The sequence below is a fragment of the Triticum dicoccoides genome, chromosome 7A (genome assembly GCF_002162155.2).
Source record: "Triticum dicoccoides isolate Atlit2015 ecotype Zavitan chromosome 7A, WEW_v2.0, whole genome shotgun sequence".
NCBI classification, from domain to species: Eukaryota; Viridiplantae; Streptophyta; class Magnoliopsida; order Poales; family Poaceae; genus Triticum; species Triticum dicoccoides.
Window position 1 is genome coordinate 306291496 of NC_041392.1, and position 11087 is coordinate 306302582.

Consider the following 11087-nt stretch of genomic DNA (forward strand, 5'->3'; position numbering starts at 1 on the left):
CTCTGCTCAAAAGTTTTTGTGTTCAGCATGAAACCGAATGCTGCAGAACTAACAAGTCATGCTAATATATCTAATCTGTCTGAATCCTCTTGGACCAAGACGGCCAGCTCCTGGTTTGACTGTAGATCTTGTTCCACGTTGGTGAGGTCACCTTCGAGACCATCTCCAACTTGACCATCCACGAAACCATCCCACTAGCAGCGCGACAGAGCACATGTCAGTAATTTAAGATATGCATAAACCTATAATTTATTAGCATGCGCTGGATGACTGTTGATACACTCTTGTGACTTGCAGACACACCAGCTACATTGCTTGCCCCTGGAATTGAGCATCCCCCACTGAATCCAACTGCATCAAAAATTGTCCGACAACTATTAGAATTACATCTCATGTTTTTAACATTTCTTCTGTACTAATTTGCTACCATTTACATTAATGCATTTGTTACTCACGAAACACTAACCTGCTTCAGCAAACATTTAACGCAGGAAGAAAGCAACACCGTCATCAGTGAGAGACACTTCCCCTTCACTGTCATCATGCGGCATGAGCGCCTTAAATTCCGACCTGGTCACAAGCTACAAACTCCCGCTCCCACGGAAGCTATTTGTTGAGCACCACCTCCATCCATATCTCCTACGGTGAACCGTGGTAGGGAACAATCTTCGGCAACTTTACCAGCATGATCCAGATCCATGTCCATCCCTGACAGACCAAAACAATACAAAGATTGACTTGGCCTATGCATGAGAAGAATATGTGAAATGGATTTTCTTTGATACAGATGGCGAGATTGAATTTACCCTCATTGTCTGCAATAGAATCAGATGAAGTACCAGGTTGTTCTTGAACATAGCCACCCTGTGAGCTGCTCCTGACACAACCTACACTTTATTGTTAGCATTGGATTGATTTAACAAATTAATCATTCCTACAGATATCCTACATTTATCTCTATTTATTTGTTACACAAATCAAGTCGCTAGCCAGACACTTACGTGCTTTTAAGCCCGCACATCTTGCCTCCATCTTCACCGCACTTTAGGTAATCTGCTTAAAAGATGTGAGTTCTTGCCGGAAGGGGTGTTTTGGAGCCCGGGCTCAGCTGCTCCCATAATCTGGCTCGTTTGTTTTGGTCTTGGGATGTGAACAAATCCAGCTGGCTTGTCAGATACGAGCAAGGAGAAACAGAAGAAACCAACAAATACGGTAGGAAACAGTACGCAAGACGGGGACGGCGGGGCGCGGCCTGACGGACGTCGCGGCGGCTGGGTATGGGCCGTGGACCAGGTCGTCGGCTTTCCAACCAGGACGTTTGCTTTTTTATTCTGGGCCAAGGATCAGATAATGGGTCCGTGTGGCCGGTAGCAATTTACGCCGCCTGTCGGTCGTGCGGCATGAAATGAAAAAAAAAAGGTAGATTTGTCCTCCACTATCTCCTGGTTCGTCCTAGAGGGTCCCCTCGCCGCCGCGGTACCCTGGAGCCTGGTCACCGGGAAAAAAGGGAGAGCGTAGCGGGAGGCCGGCCAACCGGGTTGCGGCGGCGACCGTGCTCCGACGACGGACTAACCAGTGATGGAGGGGGAGGGTATGGAGTTTCTAATTGACGCTGTTGACAGGTTGGTTCCCGGCCAGATCTGTGCAAAAATTGCTGTTCTACATAAGCGCCGGCGGCGTGGTTCGATCCTAGATATCTAATCCTTTTGCCGGCGACTCGCCGTTCGTATTGTAGGTTCCCCGTGCGTGAGGAATTTGCGGACAGCCTTACAACCCAGATCCAGTTCCACTACTTTTTCTGCTGGAGAAGGGGAGTGCGACTGAGGATGTGGGTGAGGTCGATGGCGTCACTGAGCTGACTCAAATGGAGGATGTAGGAGCAGCAGCGGCAACGCAACAAGGTGGCCATGCTTTACGAGCTGAATCTCCAACGAGGTCTGCTCAATCAACAGGCAGAGTGAATCCACAAGCCCCCGGTTGGACAAAAAGGTGAAAACTCCTCTCTGCTGTTTGCACCTTGCACTGCAAAATTACTGTTAAATGCGTACCATACATACATGTCTCAATGCAAAAAGTGATTCAGAAGTACGTCTGCTGTCAGGTCGAATGGTTTCTGGGGAAATGAATTAAAAAGTCAGGCCCAATATCGTGGTAGTGCACTTGCCTTCAGATGTAGATTAAAATGACCAAGACTGTTATTCTGTTTCCAAAAATTATTGAACTGAGACAGAAACTAAAAAGAAACATGAAAAATGAATATAGATATTAGCAAGCATCACAGGGGCCATCGTCTCTGGGGTGGGGTTGGGAAAACATCCCCGGTGTCCATTGTTTATTTGTATGCTATAGAACTAAGAACAAAATCCAAATCTAAAAATATGAAAACGAAAAAAGACAGAAAAATCATTTCGCTGGATTCTGAAAAAAAAATGCAGAAATTAACTACATTCCCCCGTTTTGCTTCTTAATATGCAGGCTCCAGCTTGGAAGTGCACCACCTGACCGGGTGGCTTGCCCGTCGAGGATGAGCGCACTAGAAATTTCAATCCGCAAGTATGCAGAGCAACCTGATAAGAGCGTCGTTAAACCTGAGCTGGGACTTAGTTTTGATTCGTTGGGCAAGGCATATAGTTTGGCAGCGGGAACAATCTGGGCATCCCCGTTGCCGTGCTGGACTGCAAATCCATGCCCCGCTGGGTGCCATCCCGCTTGATGCTGCGCAGCAAGGATCTGCTCGTGGGTCATCCTCCTGCAGTACGCGCGCTGGAACTCAAAGAAACGTCACTGAAGGGCCTGCCAAAGGAGAAGAGAAAATCTCAATCATTAGCCAGGTACGAGCTGTGCCGAAAACAGATCCAGATTTATAATTTTCATGCTCAATGATTCTACTTACGTCATAGCGAATGCACTTGTAGAAACCATGACCAGCCTGGTTACTAGTCCTCGCGAAGGCGGTCACGACCTCGTCGCTGCAGAGAGGGCATGCCATCAAAGGGAGCAGCCAATCGGCTGGGACAGGAAGGGAAGATGAAGACGATGCGGACATGGCAGCGCGGACGAGATTGAACAATGGCGATGGCCAAGCAGGGGCGAGCTCGGGAGAGTAAATGGAGATGGGTGGTGTGCTGGCTAGAGTGAATGAGCTGGTTGGGCTGGTGAGCATTTATGGAGCTGGCGCTCCGACGCCGTTTGTGCTGTGAATCTTGCGTCATACGGCTCATGCAGGCTCAGATGTGGTGCCGAGCCGTCGCACCTCCAACGGGGCCGCGACGTGCCGTCTCCATAAATGCACCTCTGACACGCGAGCCAGAAAAGAGATATACGGCCTGAAAATACATGAAGACACACAGATCTTGGCGCAGACCATCGGTGTGGATTTCGGGAGCAGCTGAGCCCGAGCTCAGAATCGAATTTTCGGTTCTTGCCTCCATGCGCACCCCCAGCCTTCTCTACTAGTTTTTACATTGCCATTTGCTCACTCTTTGCTGTCATTCGCCAATCTTTCTTCTAGGCCGGGCGATGCCAGTTCTACGACTGGCAGGAGGGATACGAGATGTACCTGCTTCCTGACAAGGATGCAGAGGTCACCGACGAGAGCCATGCCCCCACTACAACAGCTCCACATGCTGCCGCCCCTGCGGAGATCTCTTTAGGAGCTCGAGTTATCCAAGATCTCATCAGGGTCAACATCATGCTCAGCGTTACCAACCTGATGGCTACGTTGCTGCTGCTAGCCATTGGCATGACTTCATTCGCTTGGATGTTCTTCTATTGCTGAATCCACCCATCTCATGTGTACTAGCTAGACTAAGAACAGGAAATTTGCATGTAATCACACTCTAATCTCCTTCTAATCCTTAAGCAATGTGTGTTGATGTCAATCCATAATTAATCAAGTGCGGGGCCACTAATTTACCAATTAATGTGCCGCCACATGTAGCTTTATTTTATTCTGGAGCTCTCTTGACTTTTCTGTTTGGTTTTATCCACAACTAGCCCACCTACCACTCGTTCTATCTGTCCCACAATAATCTCGCCAGGACCAGCACAACCAATCCGCAATCCCCCTCTCCCACCCACCTTTTACATCCTCTGCTTCTCGCTACTGGGATCCCCTACCACCGTTGATCTTCTGAATGACGCTGCCGCCGATATGCCCGAAGGCGTGTTGTTGCTACTTGATCTTCAATCTGCTCAGCTATCCATCAGTTAATTAGTTGTGGACTGCACTTCACACACTCCCTCCATGCGTGACGATGTGAGTTCTTGCCTCCATTGTAGAAGAGGACTCCATTGTCACGAAGATGCGAGATGTGCGAGCTCCGAAGCTTGCAGAGGAAGGATATGGCGGGGGATGGGAGGAAACGATAGGTGGTGCGGCGGGGGAGAAATATCTGGAGGAGACGGTTGGCGTTAGAAGCATTGGTCCAGTTCCTTCCATGGGTTGGGACAGATCTATCGCCCCATGTCTCGTTGCCGTAGAGGCTTTGTTTATTGGAGCGTTGAGTTACAGGGGTGCGAACCCTTGTGTCAGAGGGGAGGGGTAGTTTATATAGAGTACGCCAACCCCTCGCAGTCCTCAGTTACGCAAGGGTTCAATGGGAGAATAAAGGTGCGAACATTACTGATAACACTCGTGTTTAATAATCTTTAGGACAATGGAGTGAATGTCCGATGATACATCTCCGTCATATCTATAATTTTTTAATGTTCCATGTCAATATTATACAACTTTCATATACTTTTGGCAACTTTTTATACTATTTTTTGGGACTAACATATTGATCCAGTGCTCAGTGCCAGTTCCAGTTTGTTGGATGTTTTTTGTTTCGCAGAAAATCCATATCAAACGGGATAAAAACTGACAAAGATTTTTTTGAAATATATGTGAATTTTGGAAAAGGAATCAACGCGAGGCGATGCTCGATGGGCCCACGAGGCAGGGGGCACGCCCAGGGGGTGGGCGCGCCACTGACCCTTGTGGCCACCCCGTAAGGCGGTTGGCGCCCTTCTTTCGCCGCAAGAAAGCCAATATCCAGATAGATATCGTGTTCAAATTTCAGCCCAATCGGAGTTACAGATCTCAGGGAATATAAGAAATGGTGAAAGGGTAGAATTGGGGAACATAGAAACAGAGAGAGACACAGAGACAGATCCAATCTCGAAGGGGCTCTCGCCCCTCCGCCGCCATGGAGGCCATGGACCAGAGGGGAAACCCTTCTCCCATCAAGTGAGAAGGTCAAGTAAGAAGAAGAAGAAGAAGAAGAAGGGGGCCCCTCTCCCCCTCTCTTCCGGTGGCGCCGGAATGCCGCCGGGGCCATCATCGTGTGATGGTGATCTACACCAACACCTCCGTCATCTTCACCAACATCTTCATCACCTTTCCCCATCTATCTACAGTGGTTCACTCTCCCGCAACCCGTTGTACCCTCTACTTGAACATGGTGCTTACTTCATAGTATTATCCAATGATGTGTTGCCATCCTATGATGTCTGAGTAGATTTGTGTTGCCCTATCGGTAATTGGTGAATTGCTATGATCGGTTTAATTTGCTTGTGGTTGCGTTGCTGTCCTTTGGTGCCCATCATATAGCGCGCGCGTGGATCACACCATAGGGTTATTTGTATGTTGATAGGACTATGTATTGGAGGGAAAGAGCGACAGAAACTTCAACCTAGCATAGAAATTGATGCATACGGGATTGAAGGGGGACCAATATATCTTAATGCTATGGTTGGGTTTAACCTTAATGAACGTTACTAGTTGCGTATGCTTGCTAATAGTTCCAATCATAAGTCCATAGAATTCCAAGTCAGGGATGACATGCTAGCAGTGGCCTCTCCCACATAAAACTTGCTATCGGTCTAGTAAAGTAGTCAATTGCTTAGGGACAATTTTGCAACTCCTACCACCACTTTTCCACACTCGCTATACTAACTTTATTGCTTATTTACCTAAAACAACCCCTAGTTTTTATTTACGTGCTCTTTATATTCTTGCAAACCTATCCCGTTACACCTACAAAGTACTTCTAGTTTTATACTTGTTCTAGATAAAGCGAATGTTAAGCGTGCGTAGAGTTGTATCGGTGGTCGATAGAACTTGAGGGAATATTTGTTCTACCTTTAGCTCCTCATTGGGTTCGACACTCTTACTTATGAAAAGAGGCTACAATTGATCCCCTATACTTGTGGGTTATTATGACCTTTTTCTGGCACCGTTGCTGGGGACTTATAGCATGGGGTGAATATTCTCGTGTGTGCTTGTTTGCTTTATCGCTAAGTAGTTTTTATTTTATGCTCTTGTTTTCTATATTTAGTTATGGGTAGGAAACGCAAAATACCAAAAAAATGTGGTACCTACTGAACCAATGGTTGAAGAACCACTCAAAATCTATCACACTACTGAAGCTTTTTACTTGGATCATCTTCGATCCCTATGTGCTCGTGCTGAAACCCCAACTGGCTTAGTTGAGGGAAAATCTTTAGATGAGCATGCTTGTTATGTGTGACACCGCATATTTGAAAAAGGGAAACTTTTACTATATCAAATTCATCGTCTGTAGTGCTATGCTTGGAATTTATGTGAAATATATGATTGTACTTGTTGTTCTAAAGACCCTAAGAAACACCTTCCTTACCAATGTGGGCTTAGTGATAATGGAATCGTATCTTCGTACACTAAGGGTGTTTATAATTACTATGATGCTCAACAAATTGAAGAATTTGTTGCTTTTAGGGGTACTTGTGAAATTGCTTCTTTTATTGAAGAGTGTGATACTACTCTCTACAAATCTGAAAATTTGGACATACTTAAATATTGCTATGATAATTATGCTTCTAATCCTTATATTAAACCATATATTGAGGACTCCTCCTCTGTCCAAGAAGAGACTAATATTTTGCAGGAGTCTATGCAAGAAGAAATTGATGACATTGTAAGCCCATTGGATGAAAAAGATGAGGAGGAGAGCGAAGAACAAAAGGAGGAAGAGTGGATTGATCACCCATTCCCACCTTCTAATGAGAGTAACTCTTCAACTCATACATTGTTTAATTTTCCTTCGTGCTTACCGAAGGATGATTGCTATGATGATTGTTATGATCTCGTTGATTCTTTTGAAATATCCCTTTTTTGATGATGCTTGCTATGCTTGTGGCAAAGATGCCAATATGAATTATGCTTATGGAGATGAACTTGCTATAGTTCCTTATGTTAAACATGAAATTGTTGCTATTGTGCCCATGCATCATAGTCCTATTATATTTTTGAATTCTCCCGACTACACTATATCAGAGAAGTTTGCCGTTATTAAGGGTTATATTGATGGGTTGCGTTTTACTAATACACATGATGATTTTATAGATATAATATGCATGTGCTTTCTGCTCCTACTTGCAATTATTATGAGAGAGGAACTACATCTTCGCCTCTCCATGTTTCCAATATGATAAAATTGCAAGAAACTGTTTATACTATGCATTGGCCTTTACTATGTGTGCATGAATTGTTCTTTTATGACATGCCGATGCATAGGAAGAGAGTTAGACTTAGTTGTTGCATGATATATGTTACTTTGTGCCCACTACTAAATCACAGATCATTGTTAATTAAAATTGGCTTTCATATACCTTGGGATCCGGGTGGATCCATTACTTGAGCACTATATGCCTAGCTTAATGGCTTTAAAGAAAGCGCTGCCAGGGAGACAACCCGGAAGTTTTAGAGAGTCACTTATTTCTATTGTGTGCTTTTATAAAGTTTAAAAATAAAAATAATGTGCCAAGGTTTGCCTTTAGGATGTTTAGATTGCTTATTGGTTTATGCGGTGCAAGACAAAAACTTTGGCTGTAGTGTGCAATTTTACATTTTTTATTGGAACGTCAAATGGATCTGAAACTTTTTGCACTGTCTTTATATTTTTTTTTATTTTTCCTAATTTTGGCAGAATATTCGGAGTACCATAGGTATGGTGAATGTTCAGATTACTACAAACCGTCCTGTTTAAGACAGATTCTGTTTTTGATGCATAGTTTGCTTGTTTCGATGAAACTATCAATTTCTATAAGTGGATTAAGCCATGGAAAAGTTATATTAAAGTAGCTACAATGCAAAAACAAAATATGAATTGGTTTTCAACAGTACTTAGAGTAGTGATTTACTTTATTATACTAACGGATCTTGCCGAGTTTTCTGTTGAGTTTTGTGTGGATGAAGTGATTGAAGATCGAGGAGGTCTTGATATGAGGATAAGGAGGAGAGGCAAGAGCTCAAGCTTGGGGATGCCCAAGGCACCCCAACTAAATATTCAAGGAGACTCAAGTGTCTAAGCTTGGGGATGCCCCATAAGGCATCCCATCTTTCTTCAACAAGTATCAGTATGTTCTCGGATTCGTTTCGTTCATGCGATATGTGCAAATCTTGGAGCGTCTTTTGCATTTATTTTTCACTTTTCTTTGATGCACCATGATGGTATGAGATAGTCCATGGTTGATTTATAGATTACTCTTTGCACTTCACTTATATCTTTTGAGTATGGCTTTATAGAATGCTTCATTGGCTTCACTTATATCATTTGAAGTTTGGATTGCCTGTTTGTCTTCACATAGAAAACCGCCATTTGTAGAATGCTCTTTTGCTTCACTTATATTTGTTAGAGCATGGACATATCTTTTGTAGAAAGAATTAAACTCTCTTGCTTCACTTATATCTATTTAGAGAGATGGCAGGAATTGGTCATTCACATGGTTAGTCATAAACTCCTACATAAAACTTGTAGATCACTGAATATGATATGTTTGATTCCTTGCAATAGTTTTGCGATATAAAGATGGTGATATTAGAGTCATGCTAGTGGGTAGTTGTGGATTGTAGAAATACTTGTGTTGAAGTTTGTGATTCCCGTAGCATGCACGTATGGTGAACCGTTATGTGATGAAGTCGGAGCATGATTTATTTATTGATTGTCTTCCTTATGAGTGGCGGTTGGGGACGAGTGATGGTCTTTTCCTACCAATATATCCCCCTAGGAGCATGCGCCTAGTACTTTGTTTTGGTAGCTAATAGACTTTTGCAATAAGCATGTGAGTTCTTTATGACTAATGTTGAGTCCATGGATTATACACACTCTCACCCTTCCATCATTGCTAGCCTCTTCGGTACCGTGCATTACCCTTTCTCACTGTGACGCCCTCGATTTGACCGTACACTAATCATACACGCAAATGTGTACGATCAAGATCAAGGACTCAAGGGAAGATATCACAACACAACTCTAGACACAAATTTAAAATAATGCAAGCTTTATATTACAAGCCAGGGGCCTAGAGGGCTCGAATACGTAAGCTCGAATACACAAGAGTCAGCAGAAGCAATAATATCTAAGTATAGACATAAGTTAAACAAATTTGCCTTAAGAAGGCTAGCACAAAAGTAACAACGATCGAAAAGGCAAGGCCTCCAGCCTGGGACTCTCCTAAACTACTCCTGGTCGTCGTTAGCGGCCTACACATAGTAGTAGGAACCTCTAGTGTAGTAGGAGTCATCGTCGACGGTGGCGTCTGGCTCCTGGGCTCCAACGTCTGGTCGCAACAACCGGATATAGAAAGGGGAAAAGGGGGGAGCAAAGCAACCATGACTACTCATCCAAAGTACTCGCAAGCAAGGATCTACACTACATATGCATTGGTATCAATGAAAGGGTAGTGTATGTGGACTGAACTGCAGAATGCCAGAATAAGAGGGGAATAGCTAGTCCTATCGAAGACTATGCTTCTGGCAGCCTCCATCTTGAAGCAGTAGATGGTAAGTTAACCAAGTATCATCGCATAGCATAATCCTACCCGGCGATCCTCTCCTCGTCGCCCTGTTAGAGAGCGATCACCGGGTTGTATCTGGCACTTGAAAGGGTGTATTTTATGAAGTATTCGGTTCTAGTTGTCATAAGGTCAAGGTACAACTCCGGGTCATCCTTTTACCGAGGGAAACGACTATTTGAATAGATAAACTTCCCTGCAGGGGTGCACCACATTCCCCAACACACTCGATCCCCTTTGGCCGTACACACTTTCTCATGTCATGCCCAGCCTCAAAAGATCAACATGTTGCAGCCCCACCTTGGCACAACAGAGAGGTTAGCACGGCGGTCTAAATCCTATGGCGCAGGGGTCTGGGCCCATCGCCCATTGCACACCTGTACGTTGCGTGGGCGGCCGGAAGCAGACCTAGCCCCCTTAATACAAGAGCAGGCTTACGGTCCAATCCGGCGCGCATCACTCAGTCGCTGACGTCACGAAGGCTTCAGCTGATACCACGACGTCGAGTGCCCATAACTGTTCCCGCGTAGTTGGTTAGTGCATATAGGCCAGTGGACAGACTCAGATCAAATACCAAGATCTCGTTAAGCGTGTTATTTTGAAATAACCGCGGACGCCGACCAGGGCCAGACCCACCTCTTTCCTAGGTGGTCTCAACCTGCCCTGTCGCTCCGCCACAAAGTAACAGTCGGGGGCCGTCGGGGAATCAGGCCCACCACTACCTGGATGGAACCACCTGCCCCTTCAGCCCCCACATCGGAATCACTTGCGAGTACCCTATGAGCCGACTCGACTTTAGTCACCATATGTACCATATATTATGTATATAAGTATATACCCGTGATCACCTCCCAAGTGATCACGACCCGATAGTATAGCATGGCAGGCGAACAAGAATGTAGGGCCACTAATGGAATACTAGCATCCTATACTAAGCATTTAGGATTGCAGGTGAAGGTAACAACAGTAGTAGCAAGGACAGGCTATGCATTAGAATAGGATTAACGGACAGCAGTAACATGTTACACTACTCTAATGCAAGCAGTAGAGAGAATAATATGCGATATCTGGTGATCAAGGGGGGGGGGCTTGCTTGGTTGCTCTAGCAAGAAGGAGCGTTGCGAGGCCAGCGCTGGGCGCGTGCGGACAGGGGACGACGCAGGAGCTCAGGCACGGGGCGGTTCGGCGGCCTACGGTAGGAGGAACAAGAAGGGGGTGAGGAGGGGCTCACTACACAGAGGCAGGGATAGGCAGCATACTCGTGGAGGTGT

General features: G+C 45.1%; 2 long non-coding RNA genes across 3 annotated transcripts; one reads left to right on the forward strand and one right to left on the reverse strand.

Moving 5' to 3' along the window:
• Positions 1 to 215: 215 nt before the first annotated feature.
• LOC119329176 lies at positions 216 to 3035 on the reverse strand. 2 transcript variants are annotated; one of them, XR_005159333.1, is made up of 5 exons: positions 2894 to 3035; positions 1002 to 2793; positions 807 to 877; positions 467 to 708; positions 216 to 351 (listed from the first exon to the last, which is right to left on the reverse strand). It is a non-coding gene; the product is annotated as an uncharacterized LOC119329176 (long non-coding RNA). The 2 variants fall into 2 exon arrangements; XR_005159332.1 differs by having other exon boundaries at positions 807 to 887.
• On the forward strand, positions 1481 to 3922 carry LOC119329175. Its single transcript, XR_005159331.1, has 4 exons — positions 1481 to 1622; positions 1736 to 1989; positions 2476 to 2831; positions 2916 to 3922. It is a non-coding gene; the product is annotated as an uncharacterized LOC119329175 (long non-coding RNA).
• Positions 3923 to 11087: the final 7165 nt, after the last annotated feature.